The sequence below is a fragment of the Rattus norvegicus genome, chromosome 11 (assembly GCF_021556685.1).
Source record: "Rattus norvegicus strain SHRSP/BbbUtx chromosome 11, alternate assembly SHRSP_T2T, whole genome shotgun sequence".
Lineage (NCBI taxonomy): Eukaryota > Metazoa > Chordata > Mammalia > Rodentia > Muridae > Rattus > Rattus norvegicus.
The window spans coordinates 58,378,290-58,396,102 of NC_141544.1; positions in this window are offsets into that span (position 1 = coordinate 58,378,290).

Sequence of the window (17,813 nt, forward strand, 5' to 3'; positions counted from 1 at the left end):
TCAATGACAATGTATAAATCTTATTTAAGCCTCGATTTGAACAAACACAACTGGAAAAAAATCACAGAAAAAAAATCTACTTTTTGGGGGTTGGGGATTTAGCTCAGTGGTAGAGCGCTTGCCTAGGAAGTGCAAGGCCCTGGGTTCGGTACCCAGCCCCCCAAAAAAAAAGAAAAAAAAAACCCCCCCCAAAAAAAATCTACTTTTTGAGGCCAGCCTGATCTACAAATTGAGTTCTAGGACAGTCAGGTCTACATAAAGAAACCCTGATTTAAAAACAAAAAACAAAAAACCCCACCCCACCTCCAAAACAAACAAACAAACAAACCCTAAACAGCAACAAAAAAACAACACCAACAACAAAATCAGTAGTGACTGCCAGTTGGGAGCTCGTTGGGAGAGGTGGTAATTTGGTAGGGAAAGCGTTTTCTGTTTTAATGGTAATATTCCACATTTCAATGGGGATCTGTGATAATTACAGCTTGTCTAAACTGAGAAATTTTCGTTTAAAATTTGTCTATTTCGCTGTATACAAATTTTACTTCTAAGTGTTATAATGGGTCTCTTAGCATGAACTTCAAAGGTATTGGAGTTGCCTAGCATGCCCAAGACCCCAGCACTGCAAAAATAAAGATAATTAACATTTTTAAAGTTAACTAGATAATTCTGATTACTGATAAATCCAATGCACACTGACCTATTTTAAGAGAGGTGTAGTGGCCTGTTGAAAACGTAACTTACCGATAGATGAGTAGATGCTTGATAAAAACAAGTATAAAGCTATTAATGATGAAATCGTAGTGATAGGTATATAAACGTTTAAAGTTCCTTCACTTTTCATCTCAACTAACTAAATAAAGGGAGCCCTCTCCTGGAAGAATCTGGTATTACATATTCTCAACTAACTCAATAAAGGGAGCCCTCTCCTGGAAGAATCTGGTATTACATATTCTCAACTAACTCAATAAAGGGAGCCCTCTCCTGGAAGAATCTGATATTACAGATTGGCTCTGAAGGGCAAACATGGGAACATGACTGTTTGCCTGGCATGGCATATGCAGTGCTTGTCTATGATTTTTCACAAACCATCTGCTCCTCCTCATGTGCCCAGCCTGTCCTTTTTGTTTAGAAAGATTTTCTTCTTTCACTGGCTAAAGTCTTATTTCCTCTAGAATAGGGAATGGCAAATGCCTTCTGAGAAAGGCCAAATAGCAAATATTTTCAGCCTGGTGAGCTAAGAGGAAAAATTGAAGATATCACATAGGTGCAAAAATGACAAGAAGAGGAGTTGGGGATTTAGTTCAGTGGTAGAGCGCTTGCTTAGCAAGCGCAAGGCCCTGGGTTCGGTCCCCAGCTCCGAAAAAAACAAAACAAACAAACAAACAAAAAAAAAAGTAAAAAAATGACAAGAAGAAAAAAGTTTACACAACATTCTTTTTTTTTTTTTAAGATTTATTTGTATTTATGTGAGTACACTGTAGTTGTCTTCAGACACACCAGAAGAGGGCATCAGATCCCATTACAGATGGTTGTGAGCCACCATGTGGTTGCTGGGAATTGAACTCAGGACCTCTGGAAGAGCAGTCAGTGCTCTAACCACTGAGCCATCTCTCCAACCCACAACATTCTTTTTTTAAAAGATTTATTTATGGGGTTGAGGGTTTGGCTCAGTGGTAGAGCGCTTGCCTAGCAAGCGCAAGGCCCTGGGTTCAGTCCCCAGCTCCGAAAAAAAAAAGATTTATTTTTTTTATGTATGTGAGTATGCTTGGTTATAATCTTCATTGTACTTCATGAAACGTCATTGTACTTTCACGAAAAGAGTATATGAGTACTCCATTGCTGTCTTCAGACACACCAGAAGAGGGCATCAGATCTCATTACAGAAGGTCGTGAGCCACCAGGTGGTTGCTGGGATTTGAACTCATGAACTCTGGAAGAGCAGTCGGTGCTCTCAACCAATGAGCCATCTCTCCATCCCCTTACCAACCATTGCAAACACACACACACACACACACACACACACACACACACACACACACACACACACACACACATACACACACACACACACAAATACACACAAATGTGGTTAAAGATGTAAGGAATTGGGCCGGAGAGATGGCTCATCGGTTAAGAGCACTGACTGCTCTCCCAGAGGTCCTGAGTTCAAATCCCAGCAACCACATGGTGGCTCACAACCATCTGTAATGAGATCTGACGCCCTCTTCTGGTGTCTGAAGACAGCTGCAGTGTACTTATATATAAAATAAATAAATAAATTTAAAAAATTATTTTAAAAAGGATGTAAGGAATTTAAAGCCTAATATTAAGAATTAAATTCTTTTTACATTTCTATCTTTTTTGGAAATAAAGAATAGTGGTTTTTTTAAAAATATTTTAAAGTGTTTTATTGCCTGTCATCAAATTAATTGTACATGTTCCCTTGTCACTTATGATATGTGATTTTACAAAGTTTATCTTTGCAAAGTATCTTTGGGTGTAGACAGACACCACCCAATACTGATAAAAATCTAAGCATTAAGCTGGTGTGTAATTGTTGTACCCGCTGATACAGGAGAGAATGCCAGCACTGGAGGTCAGGTTAAGAGTCCTTTATCTGCTGGAGGTCGACAGCAGGCTTTGACTGGAAAGAACTTCTGGCCCAGAGAAAAGCAGATTGAAGTGGGGTTGATGAAGCTAAAAGGCACAATCACATCATGCCAGGGGCAGGCCGTGGCATAGAAGTTTCAAATGTTCAAGTTCAGAAGTTTCAGTTTGTTTTATGTTATAAAACCCAAGGCTGCCAGTGTGGCTGCATGGGCGTGCTCGCCTCAACAGGATGTGGTGAGCGGGGTCTGGGAAGACGGGTTAGCTGAAACTAGGACAGAATGAAGTCACTATGGCAACTCAGTAGTCTCTTGGAAGTCAGTAACAGACAGACGTGAAGAAACGAGTTGCGAAGAACGTTAGAATCCTATAGGATTTTGTACGACACTAAGATTTACTGTTAATTTGTGGTGTATTGTAATAAAATGGTTCCTTTTTACCTTAGACTTTTTCAGAACTACAGGTTAAATACTTTAAAATGACGTGACATAGAGGCTAGGATTTGCCATAAACAAACGAATAAACCAGAACACACACACACACACACAGACACACACACACACAAAATGCTGTCTTTTACCCTGCACTAGCTCCAGCACCGCAGTGCCCCAAGATATCTGGGAGATATCTTCATCTCAGTCAGCAAAGCCTCTCACACGCTTTGCTCTATCCTATATCACACTGCCGATGGCTTCTCTCTCTACTCATCTAGTTCCCAAGGCAGGCTGCTGTCATGCCAGAAATAAACATCCCAATTCCATAGCGGCCTAGTGTCTCCACCACCACAAACTCTCTTAAACTTAAATTGCCACATGAAAGAACACACAACACAATAACCTCTGATCCGATCGATAAAATATAATTGCCCACCCAAACATACGAAGCCCTGTACACATCCATCCCTTAAGAACATTCTGTAAATGTGCAGAGAGGAATCTTAACATCAGCCTCCATGTTCTCTCCACTACTTCCTCTGCCTTTCCTCCAGTCTCCTCCTCTTCCTAAAACTTTTCTCCCACCCATCCTTCCTTCTCGTCCAATGAGAGGCCTGGTTCTATCTTGTACCTGCCTATACCAGTGTGATGACATCATCCTACAGGTAATGATGGAAACAGCAAGGTTCACCAGAATGGTTTATATTATTCTCTCTAGTTTTGCCTAAGGATAAACATCTCCAACTAGAGGTTAAATGAAAGTTCAAGTGCAGCGTGAAGTTTATTCTAAAGGGCAGACATCTCCTTTGGACTTGCATAGAGGTCTGTAAAACACCACTCTAAGCAGTACGGGTGCCCCCTGAGGTCCCAGAACTCAGGAGATTGAATGCTGACATCAGGCCATCAGGCTATTTCCTGTTTCTAACAGTATTTCTATTGTTGTGATAAAACACCATGACCAAAAAGCAGCGTGGGGAGCAGAGGTATTATTTTGCTTACATTTCCACAAAGGTGTGTACACCATACCATTGACAGGTACTCAGGTTTTCAGTGGGCAACTGCTTCGAGTTCCAAAAAAGGCCTATCGCATAAATACACATTTATTGGAAATAATGGCCGGTACTGGTGGCGCAGGCCAGTAGGATTTGCTGAAGGAGGCAGAGGCAGGAGGATCTGGAGTTTGAGATCAGCCTGGGATACACTTTGGGGTTGGGGATTTAGCTCAGTGGTAGAGCGCTTGCCTAGCAAGCGCAAGGCCTTGGGTTCAGTCCTCAGCTCCAAAAAAAAAAAAAAAAAAAAAAAAGAAAGGAAATAATGGAAATTATGGGGATACCTGCGGAAATTAAAACTGACAGTGCTCCGAATATGTATCCAATAAGATGATGCAGTTCTTTACATGCTATAATATAAAGCATGTTACTGGTACACCACACAATTCCACGGGACTAACAATTATAGAAAGAGCTAATCATACCTTAAAAGAGATGCTTATTAAACAAAATGGGAGAGTAACCCTCCCCCCACACCCCCCCCACATACCCTGAAAGGTAAAAGTTTTAAAGTTGCCCCACTAGACACATAGTTAGAGCAGAAGAAACAGGTTAGGCCTCAGAATTGTATGTTCCAAAAAGCTTTTCCTAGGAACTAGTGGACCATAGAGTTAAACAATCTTGAGAAGGAGGAAACAGCTTTCTCCCAGAAGCTAGCTGACCATAAATCTTAGAGAACAATCTTGAGAAGCAGGAAGCACTTTCTCCTAGGAACTAGCGGACCATGAAGCTAAACAATCTGAGAAGTAGGAGACAGCTTCTCCTAGGAAACAGTCTTGGGGGACAGAAAGTTTTTCCTTCTGATTTTTCACCGTTATCCTACACACTTTCCAATGACGCCATCCCTGCCCCCTTGGGTTGTGGTTTCTCCCTTTAAATACCTCATCTCCCAGCCTCTCGGGGTCGAACTCCACTGCCCCTGCGTGGGATACGAGTCTCGACCCCACTGCACTGGTTCCCGTTAATAAACCTTGTGTGATTACAGCAAGGACGGTCTCACGTGAGTTCTTGAGGGGTCGTGTCATCCCGAGACTTGAGTGAGGGTCCGGGGGTCTTTCAACCCCTCCCCCTCAGACAAGCTTTCTTTTTTTTTTAAAGTATAACTTCAGTTTTATTTTTCCATGGTATTTTTCCTTCTGCCTTCATGAAATCACCTCTTTACATGGGCTTTGGTGGAGGTCGTGGTGCAACGCCAGCAGGTCTGAATCGTGGTGGGGGTGTTTGGTCCTTCCGGGCCTCACGAGATCAATTCATGATGACTTTGCTATGAATGGCACACACAGCTCACGCAGTAGTGCAGCTTGACATAGAGCTTGGGAAGCACGTAAGCGTCAAAGACGCTTGCTTCAGATATGTCCCTGACTGCAGCGGCTTCTACAATGTTCTGAATGGTAAACTTCTTAATGGCTTATCCTTGGGCACGCACCGGGCACAGTTTGTGCAGCGAACTGGCTGCACATGGCCGCGGCCCTTTTTGGCACGACCGTTGTTTCTCCTTTTTTTTTGGTCATATTGGAGCCAAAACTCAAAAGAGCCAGACAAGCTTTCTTAACTCTCAATTTTTTTACTGTTGGTGAAAAAGGAAGAACAGCAGCTGAGAGACACTGGGCTATGGAATAAACAGGAACGAGGCCAGTCAATGTACTATAAGGATGTGTTGAAATTAGAATGGAACTCTGCAATAGTGTTAAAATGGCAAAATGGTTATATTTATGTGTCTACAGGGAATTGAAAAAAATATATGGTTTGAATGAAACTTGTAAAGATTAGATCTAATCAGGAAAACCTTTTATGAGCTGAGACATGAATGTCTTCACAAAGCAAATAGCCCAGGTGATTCACTTTGGTGGACTGTCTCAGTTACTGATTTTTCCAAAATATGCACGCGAATTGACTTCAAAAGGGCTAGCCCATATAATTGACCACACAGACACTTGATAGACAATACATAGAGTAGACGGACTGTAAGACTCAAAGTGAGTCTTAACCACCAGAAGACTCCTCCCAAGTGAGACAGGAGAATGGAGTTCGATGCAAATGCAAGAGGTTTATTTTTCCAGTGTGTGGGGGTCGACCCTCGTTCAGCCCCTCGTGGTGAATGACTAGAAGGCAACCCCGAATGGCTATAAAGCAGTTTTTATACTTTTTAGGGGTACAGGTTCCACCAGTAAGGTTAGAGTTTAAACTTATTGGCTAAGCATATTGACCTTCGAATCTATTGGCTAGGGAGCATACGACATGCATTTGAACTCTATCTGGGACCAGAGGGTCAGGTGACTATCAGCCAGTACATTCTATGGTTTTTCAAGGAAGTTCCTGCTCCTCCGGAGAACTGTGGGTGGAGAATGGAACTTGACCTAGCCTTAACCCGAGGCAGGAAGCTGGTACTTGACCTAGTCTTGATCTGAGTCAGGAAGCTGGTACTTGGCCTAGTCTTTACCTGAGGTGGTGCATGTAAGCCCCTAGGGTGCTTCAAGACAACACAAGGATTGGACAGACAACACTGAAACTGAATAATGCAGAAAATGGACAATAAATGCTACAGATAGCTTTTTAAAAACTAACCATTTTCCATCTTTGGGGTCCCAAACAGGAATTCTTCACTCCAATCAGCAGGAAGCAAAGATACAAATATAAAATGTCATCCACATCCCTTAAGTTGGGGTAAATGGCTGTGCTCGTTTGATGTGTTATAACTGTTATCATCTAGGGAGGAAAGTTGTTTTTCTTAATTATTGTATATTGTCAGAAATTTAAGGTTGTTTTATTAGATTATTGTTTGATTAGCTTGCACATAAACTTTTTGTTTGTGTTATGTAAAGTTCTAGTTTTGTGGTTCCTATAACTGTTTCTATTGTGTGTAATGTTATTGTGATAACGTTAGAGAAAAGGACAAATTTTTAAACATAAGGGGGGATATGAAGAGGAAATTTCTGGTTTCTTTGGAGACTCAGTTGTGTCATGTGATGCTTTCCTGGAAACTGACTTATAGAGGATGTTTTTGCTGAAAACAGACAGGTGATGTTTTTCTGGAAGCAGCCTGGAAAAAGAGCATGTGATATTTTGCTAGAGTGGATGTGTGGGAGAACACATGGTATTTGGAACACATCATCCAACAAACGGTGGATAATGCTGTATGGTATTGGTTCACCTTGCCACTCTTTGCTGGTCATTTTGGTGACTTCATAGAGAGAAACGCCACCAAAGAACTTCTGGTTCTTTGCAGAGATTGGCAGAGCCTTGAGGTTTCTTCTGGATGGAACTGCTGTTGCTGATTTGTGTGAACTGAACTGCTGATTTCCTGACAACACAGATATTGGATTTGCTCCAGAGAACTGTTTCTCAGTAGGTCCACATCCTCCTGTGCCCTACCTTTCCTTTCCACTTCCTCTGGTGGGTGGTATGCTAGAAGAAAGGTTAAAGCATTTTAAAACCCTTATTAAAAGCAGGTTAAAAAATACATAAGCCTACAGTGGTATTATTTTGCTTACACTTCCATATCACAGTCCCATCATTGAAGGAAGTCAGGACAGGAACTCAAGGCAGGACCTGGAGGCAGATACCATGGAGGATTGTTGCTTACTAAGCCTTCTGCCCATGGCTTGCTTAGCCTCTCTCTCTCTCCCTCTGTCTGTCTGTCTGTCTGTCTGTCTCTCTCTCTCTCTCTCCCTCTCCCTCTCTCTCTCTCTCCTTCTCCCTCTCCCTCCCTCCTTCCTTCTCTTCCTCCTCTTTATTTTTTCTTTCTTTCTCCCTCCCTCCCTTTTTTTTTCTTCTTTTATATTTATTTTACACTGGCCTTGATGGCCCATACCTTTAACCCAGCACATGGGAGACAGAGGCAAATAGATCTCTCAATTTTAGGCTAGCCTGGTGTACAGAGCAAGTTCTAGGAGTAACAAGGATATATAAATATACTGTCTCAAACAAACATTTATGTTAGTATTTTGTGTGTGTGTTTTGTCTGCATGTGTGTACGTGCACCACTTGTCTGCCTAGTGCTTTTAGAGGTCAGAAAAAAATTAGATTCCTGAGCCTGGACTTACAAAAGATTGTGAACCAATACACGGGTGCTTGGAATGGAACCTGGGTTCTCTGCACAAGCAACACATTCCCTTAACCTCTAAGCCAACTCTCCAGCCCTCAGTCTACTTTCATATACCCACCAGGACCACCTCCTCAGGGGTTGCCCACCCACATCAATCACTTATTAGGAAAATGCTCACAGGCCTGACTACAAGCTAATATTGTTTTAGACTATTTATTTTATCTTTATGTACCTAAGCACACTGTTACTCTCTTCAGACACACCAAAAAAGGGCATCAGATCCTATTACAGATGGTTGTGAGCCAGGATGTGGTTGCTGGGAATTGAACTCAGGACCTCTAGAAGAGCAGTCAGTGCCCTTAACTGCCGAGCCATCTCTCCAACTCCCAGGCTTGAACTCAACTTTGTAGTTAAGGATGACCTTAAACTTTTGATCTTTGTCTTAGTTGGTGTTCTATTGCCGTGAAAAGACACCATGACCAAGACCACTCTTATAAAAGAGAGCATTTGCTGGGGCCTGACTTAGTTTAGAGGGTTTGTCCATGATCATCATGGTGGGAAGCAGACAGGCATGGTGCTGGAGCAGCAGATGAGAGCTTTACATCCTGATCCACAGGCAGCCAGCAGAGTGATTGGGCCCAGGCATGGGCTTTTGAAATCTCAAATCCCACCTCCTGTGACACCCCTCTTCTAACAAGGGCACACCTGCTAATTCTTCTTAAACAACTGGACCAAGCATTCAAGCATATGAGCCTATGGGGGTGGGGGTGGGGGCTTCTCACTCAAACCGGTACAGTCCTCCTACCTCCAGGTTCCAAGTGTTGTGATCACAACTGTTGTAGTTACAAACATAAGATTCCATGCCTGGTTTTATAAACTGCTGGTAAATCAAACCCAGGCTTGCTGTGTGGCAGTCATCCTCAGTCTCCTAAATTATTCTTTAGAAAAAAATATATTGGGGGGCTGGAGAGATGGCTCAGCAGTTAAGAACACTGGCTGCTTTTCCAGAGGTCCTGAGTTCAATTCCCAGCACCCACATAGTGGCTGACAACTGTAATCGGATCTGATGCTCTCTTCTGGTGTGGATGAAAACAGAACATGCATATGCATAAAATAAATATATAAATCTTTTAAATCTTTTATTTTATTTTTTAAATTTATTTTTATTTCATGTGTATGGATGTTTTGACCTCATATGTGTCTATGTACCACTTGTGTGCTGGTGCCCATACCTGCCAGGAAAGGCTGTTGGGTCTCCTGGGACAGGTTGTGAACCACTCTATGGGTGCTGGGAATTAAACACAGGTACACTGGAAGATCAGCCTCTGTTCTTATCTGCTAAGCCATTCCTCCAGTCCCCTGAAATCTTAATTTCAGGTCATTTTATGTAAAATGAAATATAATTGCCTTGATTTAAAAGAAATATGTACTTAGTTGTATTTCGGGTGCACTGATGTTGTGCCTGCATGCATGTCTGTGTGAGGGTGTGAGTTATAGTTTTGAGCTGCTGTGTGAGTGCTGGGAATTGAACCCAGGTCTGTGGAAGAGCGGTTAGTACACTTAACGGCAGAGCCACCTCTCCAGCCTCTCTTGTGATTTTTTAAGAAAGGCATCATTTTATAATTTATTTGTGGAAGTGTCTGTGTGCACCTGCATGCAGATGTTTGTGGAGACAAGAAGTTGGATCCTCGAGGTGGGTCCATTATAAGCAGTTATGAGTCATCCGATGTGGGTGCTGGGGACTTAACTCCAGTCCTCTGAAACAGTAGCAAGTGCTCCTATCTATTGACCCCTCTCTCTAGCCCATGAATTCGTTATTACAAATTGAGACTTATTGCCGAGCCTGAGTTCCATCCCCCAAACCCACATAGTAGGGAGACAACCAATTCCCATAACAGTTCTCCGACTTCTACATGGGCACGTCAGTAACTTACTTTTACTACTTGAAAACATAAAAGCCATATATTTTCCTTCAAATGTGATAAATTCAAGCCTAATTACTGAAACACCTTCATCATATGGTAGATTACAGTATCCATAAATGTATCCAGGCATGGGGACAACATGTGAACTCCTAGCACTCCATAAATCTGTGGCAAGACTGTCTAAGAGAGTTTGGGGTCAACCTAGGCAGCAGAGTAAGCGGGTCTCTCAAAAAAACAAGCACACAAATGTTATCTCTCGCAGTCCTGTGATGACTTAGTCTCTTCACTGTGTGTTATCTGAACTTTGTATATAATCCTCTCCTGGAAGCTTGGTGTAAGTTCCCACGCACTACAAGTTTCCTTCCGGGGCTCTTCTATCTTTCAGTCTGTCCTTGTTATATGAGCCGTTTAACTTCTCTAGTCACAGGTTTCTTTGTGGCAGTCCTCAGTGAGAAGCACCAAATGCAAATGAGCAGAAATGAATGCTGGGAAGTTGAGCGAGGCCAGCCTACGTTTGGCCTTGGAAAGTTGAATTTCAAGTGGGAAGGTTTTGTGGCGGGGAGACTGAGGTGATAAAAGGCATTGTCTTGCTTGGTTCATTCCAGGTACAGTGGGCAGATAGATGAATTTGGGAGACAGAGCTGGGGCTTAAATATTCAGTGGTGACAGAAATAGAAGTAGGTCCAAGGCCTGCCAAGAAATACTACCTTCCTGAGGCTTGCAGGTTTAACTAGTAGAATTTTCCAGTTCGGGCTGGAGAGATGGCTCAGTGGTTAAGAGCACTGACTGCTCTTCCAGAGGTCCTGAGTTCAAATCCCAACAACCACATAGTGGCTCATAACCATTTATAATGAGATCTGATGCCCTCTTCTGGTGTGTCCAAAGACAGCTACAATGTACTTATATATAATAAATAAACTAAATCTTTAAAAAAAATTCTCCAATTCATTCAGAAATCGCAGGGCTTGATTTTTTTAGGGAAGAAGACAATTTTAGTTAAAAGGTTGGTGGTTTGATTGTAGATGTAAAATTGGTGCTTGATACAAACAAACAAGAAATGTGACTGTTCCACACATGTGGAAACCCGACTGCTGGGTCACTTGATTCCATGGAAACAGCTAGCCTTTGTGCTCCCTCCTCAGCAACTCAGGGCGGATGAATCAAACAAAGCTCTCTTCCAGCTACTATTGTATACTTGAAAGAGTCTGTGCTCCTGGAGTAGCCTTCACCCACTAATATTTGGGGCTCTCCTTTCTAAATGACTTTGTTAAGTAGGAGAGATCTGGAACCCCCTTTCTCCTCTATGAACTATTTTCTCCACAACCCTCACAGCCCATGCCAGGTATGAAAGAAATGTCGGAGTTGTCAGAATTAAAATGGCATGCCCCTGGGGGTTCCTAATAATGGTGAAACTAAGTCGGGGGCTGGAAAGATGGCTGCACTTGGAGAGGACTGGAGTTTGGTCCCAGAATCCAAATGCACACATGCACAAACAAGATAAAATAAATCTTCACAGGTAAGTCAGGCTGGTAGATTATGAAGGAAAGCTTCTGATATAACAAGGTTCTTTGATAATGTTACTGGGGGGGAGGGGTCCCTTCTTTGGGGGCCTTCATCTACTTAACAAAACAATTTAGAAACAGACTTGAAAGTTCCAGAACAGTTTTATTAGCATTTGAAAGAAAAACGACAGATCAGGCAAGCTGTAAACATGTGCAGCCACTGGGAGAAGGGAGCCGAAGAGGAGGAGAAAGAAAGCCAGGCTCATGGCAGACAGACAGTCCTATGGTAGAAGGTGACAGCCACAGAGATCTGCCCGCCTCCAGAAGCCACCATACCCAGTATGGATTAACTCCGGAGGGAAACAGCAGTAAACAGTACATAACCTTCTACTCTTCAGAGAAATCAGAATGTCATGTCTCCACTCAGGACAAGAGGTATTCCATTTTTTTGACCTTTGAAAGGAATTGCTTTCCTTCAAAGGGTCCCAACAAAGCCCTGGCATCCTCAATGTTTCCTTCGACAATTATAACATTCCCTCCTGGTCCCAATACTATTTAGGAGATGAGATGAAGTGAGGAGATGAATGGATTCATCCATTCCCACCATGAAAATTCAGAGGGTCAACTTCAGACTGGTTCCCCCCATCACGGATAAGCTGTGAACTGGGATTTTGGTCACACCGTCTGGCATAACCTCTAGTAAGGGATGCTAGTTTAGAGGGAGAGAGAACAAGAAACTGGTCCAGCAACCAGAACTTACTTCAGGCATCTCTATTCTCAGTCCCAAACAGGAACCAAGAATATTATTGTTGAGGCCTGCTGCCCGCCTAGCCTAGCTGTAGCCATTTTGTTCCATGCCTGCCAGCTATTTCATATTGTTACTATAACACGCCTGCCAGTCACTGATGCAGAAAAATGACTTGACTGAGAGCAGGGTGATGTTGACCACATAAGGTGTTATGTTCTGTACCTTAGGAGGTTTGGAAGTCTTAAGACATTCCATGGGCTGGAGAGGTGGCTCAGGGGTTAAGAGCACTGACTGCTCTTCCAGAAGTCCTGAGTTTCACATCCCAACAACCACATGGTGGCTCACAACCATCTGTAGTGAGATCTAATGCCCTCTTCTGGTGTGTCTGAAGACAGCTACAGTGTACTTACATATAAATAAATCTTTTTAAAAAAGAAAAGAAATTCCACAACCATAAGCTTTACATAGGACCCATCAAATTAAATGTCAGTTTTGAGTGTCCGGGCTCAATTTCAATTCCTGCCAAGTTTCTAGAAGTGACTCCCCAAAAGCTCTCACACAAAACTGACATCATGTTGAAGACACCTTAAAACCCAGCATGGCAGGATTTTCATAGTTCCAGGATTCAAGACAGTTCTTAAATGTACTGTCTTCATTAGGGTTTTACTGCTGTGAAAAGACACCATGACCAAGGTAACTCTTTTTTTTCTTCCCAGAGCTGGGGACTGAACCCAGGGCCTTGCACTTGCTAGGCAAGCGCTCTACCACTGAGCTAAATCCCCAACCCCCCCAAGGTAACTCTTTTTTTTTTTTTTTTTTTTTGGTTCTTTTTTTCGGAGCTGGGGACCGAACCCAGGGCCTTGCGCTTCCTAGGTAAGCGCTCTACCACTGAGCTAAATCCCCAGCCCCCCAAGGTAACTCTTATACGGACAATATTTAATTGGGGCTGGCTTACAGGTTCAGAGGTTCCGTCCAGGATCATCAAGGTAGGAGCATGGCAGCATCCAGGCAGGCATGGTGCAGGAGAAGCTGAGAGTGCTATATCTTCATCTGAAGGCTGCTGGGAGAAGACTGGCTTCCAGGCAGCTAGGACTAGCATTTTAATGTCCATGCCCACAATGACACACCCACTCCAACAAGGCCACAGCTACAAATAATGCAACTCCCTAGGCCAACATATGCAAACCATCACATGTACTAACCTTGCATTTTGGATTCTGTGGTTTGTTCCTTGCTCATTTTTTAAAGATTTATTTATTTTATTTATATGAGTACACTGTAGCTGTCTTCAGACACACCAGAAGAGAGCATCAGATCTCATTACAGATGGTTGTGAGCCATGTGGTTGCTGGGATTTGAACTCAGGACCTGTGAAAGAGAAGTCAGTGCTCTTAACCAGTGAGCCATCTCTCCAGTCATCTTGCTCACTTTTTAAAAAACATTTTTTATTGATTCTTTGGGAGTTCATATCATGCACCCGAGTCCCACTCATTGCCCTGTCCTTCCCTGGCTGCCCTCCATCCTTGCAACCTCCTCCCAAAAAGAAAAATAAATAAATAAATAGAAAATAATCAAAACAAAACAAAGCATAGAAAACATCTCATCATAGGAGCTGTAGTGTGTCACAGCATGTCCCACAGTATAGCTTTTTGTCCATAGATTAAGATTTATTTCTGTACTGTCGCTGTCTTCAGACACAGCAGAAGAGGATGACTGAGCTGTCTTTCCAGCCCCCTGTTCATAGACCTTTACCTGCAAATGTTCATTGCAGTGAATCATAGGTCTGGTTAGCAGCCTCTGGCTTCTGCTATAACTACGGGATCCTCACTGGGACTCCTCTCCAATATCCCGTTGTTACTCTTTGTCATGGAGATCCTGCAGCTTTGGATTAGCAGGACCAGCCCTTTCAGGCACCTCCACAGTTCATGGATGGTGTAGATTTGGGGCGCGGGCCAAAAGGAAGCCCTGAATCTGGGCCTGGGTGGTAGCTGACCTGGTCGGTGGAGCAGCTATCCCTTATCCCCACCACCAGAGTGAGCTTCCTAGCACGGCCCTGGCCAGCTCAGCCAATGCTGCAGCCAGCACTGAGCAGGGGCAGTTCTGCTCTCATGCCACCAGAGCCAGCTTTACTACACTGCCCACCTGAGCTGAGGGGCCCATTCTCCCAGGTGCCAGCTCTCACCCCCTTGGGGCTGGTCTATCTTCAGTCTTGCCACTGGGACCAGCTCTACTGTGTTGTTCAGGCAGGGTGCAAGGCCCACTTCCCCAAGTGCTGCAGCTGGAGAGGAGTAGGGCCAGCCCTCCTGCTTTCATGACCTCAGGGCCAGCTCTCCTGACTACCACAGGTACCACATCACTACTTGGTGTGGGTGGGGTGGCGGGGTTGTACTAACCGTTATTGATAACTGTAATGTGTCATAAAAGACAATAATGAGGCCCAGAACTGCATGCTTTGGGCAAGTTCTCCCTGCAGCTGCTGGCTGGCAACACAGACTTTCTGTTTGGCTTTAAGAGTGCCCATGTGGGTATGCACTCATTGATAAGTGGCTATTAGCCCAAATGCTTGAATTATCCTAGATGCACAGAACACATGAAACTCAAGAAGGATGAACAAAATGCGAATGCTTCACTCATTCTTTAAAAGGGGAACAAGAATACCCTTGGCAGGGAATAGGGAGGCAAAGTTTAGAACAGAGGCAGAAGGAACAACCCATTCAGAGCCTGCCCCACATGTGGCCCATACATATACAGCCACCAAACTAGATAAGATGGATGAAGCAAAGAAGTGCAGGCTGACAGGAACCGGATGTAGATCTCTCATGAGAGACACAGCCAGAATATAGCAGATACATAGGCGAATGCCAGCAGCAAACCACTGAACTGAGAATGGGACCCCCGTTGAAGGAATCAGAGAAAGAACTGGAAGAGCTTGAAGGGGCTCGAGACCCCATATGTACAACAGTGCCAAGCAACCAGAGCTTCCAGGGACTAAGCCACTACCCAAAGACTATACATGGACTGACCCTGGACTCTGACCTCATAGGTAGCAATGAATAGCCTAGTAAGAGCACCAGTGGAAGGGGAAGCCCTTGGTCCTGCCAAGACTGAACCCCCAGTGAATGGGATTGTTGGGGGGGGCGGTAATGGGGGGAGGATGGGGAGGGGAAGCCATATAGAAGGGGAGGGGGATGTTGGCCTGGAAACCGGGAAGGGGAATAACAATCGAAATGTAGATAAGAAATACTCAAGCTAATAAAGATAAAAAAATAATAATAAAATAAAATTAATTTCCAATTAAAAAAAAAAAGAGTGCCCATGTGTGTGCTGTGGTGGACTTACCTTGCAACATTCATACACGTCTTTACGAAAAACGTTAGGCTTGCTAGTGCATATCTTTAATCCATGCACCTGGGAGGCAGAGGCAGCTGGAGCCGTGAGTTTGAGGCTAGCCTGGTTTACATAGTGAGTTCCAAGAAACAAGAAAAGAAAAATTCTGGGCAGCGGGCAAGCTGCCCAGAAAAGGGGGATGGGGAAGTGGAAGAGAGGAAGTCATGCTCACAGGCTGGCATGGGCGTCAGCATCATGGCAGACGAGTATCCACATAGTGGGGAAAGGAGCTCTGGAAAAACAGTGAAGCCCAGCATATTAGAAAAAAAAATGCTTAGAAAAGAGGAAGAAGAACGTGTACTGAGAAGCCCACGCCAATTAGTGAAGCTGCATGGCTGTGCTCCATAAGCAGCAGTACTAGGGGCTGGGAATTCTGGGAAGAAAAAGGGTATTATCTCACTAAAGGCTTGAGAGTGACTTATGTTCCTGAAGAGTGGTTTTTGCCTTCTTGAGGGGTTGTCCAGATGCTTGACCTGACCACGTAGAATGTCAGGTCAAAGATTTCATTCCCTGGACCAGAGGAAATAATGTTCCCACGATGAGCCTTTGTTGTTTTGTCCTATACAGAACCAAAAAGCTTCCACCGAGGCCTCCACAGCCATATACACAAACTAGTTCTACTAGGACATCTGTCCAGCCTTTGACTGACACTGCTCTTGTAATTAAATTATTATGACTAAGAAGTATTGCCTTAAAATATGAAATCATCCTCTCCATTTTTGTCTTTAAAAACTTTCCTATAAGCTGAGCATGTTGCTCAATGGTAAATTGCTTGCCTAGGATGTTAAGGGCTTGGTGTGACTGCAGGAAAACAAAGAAACAAAGAAACAAACAAACAAAAAACCCCCAATGAAACAAAGGCCAACCAAATATTCCCTTATCTTACCTCAACTCTACTGAATATCACTTAACCAGGCTAGTCTTGATGCCATACGATAGACCTATCTCTGAGAGGATGACTTCTGTAAAAATGGTAAGGTTTTACTCACTAGGCATCTGTGTGAGTATGTGTGTATGTGTGTATGTGTGTATGTGTTTATGTATGTAAAGCCTGGAGAACAAGTCGTGAGTCCTCTCTCTCTCTCTCTCTCTCTCTCTCTCTCTCTCTCTCTCTCTCTCTCTCTCTCTCTGACAGAGGTCTCACTATGTAGCCCTGGCTATCCTGGTATTTACTATGTAGACCAGACTGGGACAGAGATTCGCTTGCACAGAATGTACCGCTTTGTCCCACTTGTTGGGTCTGCTTCCTTGAGGAAGGGTCATGGGGTCACTTATGGGCTGCAGTGGTGGGAAAGGTAATTGGAGATTGAAGAAGTGCAGAGCAGGACTGTTGGGGGCCCACCTGTGTTCAGTGAGCCACAAGTGTTGTCATAAAGCTGTGAATGCAGCCTGATGTAAAACTGTAAGCACACTTAAATCATTTCGTGTGTGTGTGTGTGTGTGTGTGTGTGTGTGTGTGTGTGTGTGTCTCCATGGATGAGATGGCACTTTCAGGAGTGTGGGTTATGGGAATTGAACTCAGATCATCAGTCTTGGCAGCACACTCCTTTACTGGCTGAGCCATCTCTGCATCCTCTCCAACAGTTTTCATTTATGTTGATATCAAGAGAAAAGTTATGGGGACCAGAGGGATGGTTTGGTGGTTAAGAGCACTGACTGGTCTTCCAGAGGTCCTGTGTTCAATTCCAGCAACCACATGGTGGCTCACAACCATCTGTAATGGGATCTGATACCCTCTTTTGGTGTGTCTGAAATATATGTTTGTTTTTAGAAGGAATCTCTGTATTATGTAGCTCGGGATGTCCTGAAACTCACAACATCGACCAAAATGGCCTTGAACTCACAGACATCCACCTGCCTGTCTCTGCCTCCCAACTGCCAGGATTAAAATTTGGGCTACCATACCTGGCTTGCTTTGTTTTCATACATATAAAATAGGAAGGTGTCTACTGGTTAAAAGGAAGGGGGGAATTCTTAATCTTTCTTCAGAAATGGAAAATAAGCTTTAAAGCAATGGGAAACAGAAAAGGTCTTTAAGGGCAATGAGGCCAAAGAGAAAGGGAATCAGGAAAGAGGAAATGCTCTTAGGAAGATGAGCCTGAAGAGCTAGAAGCGA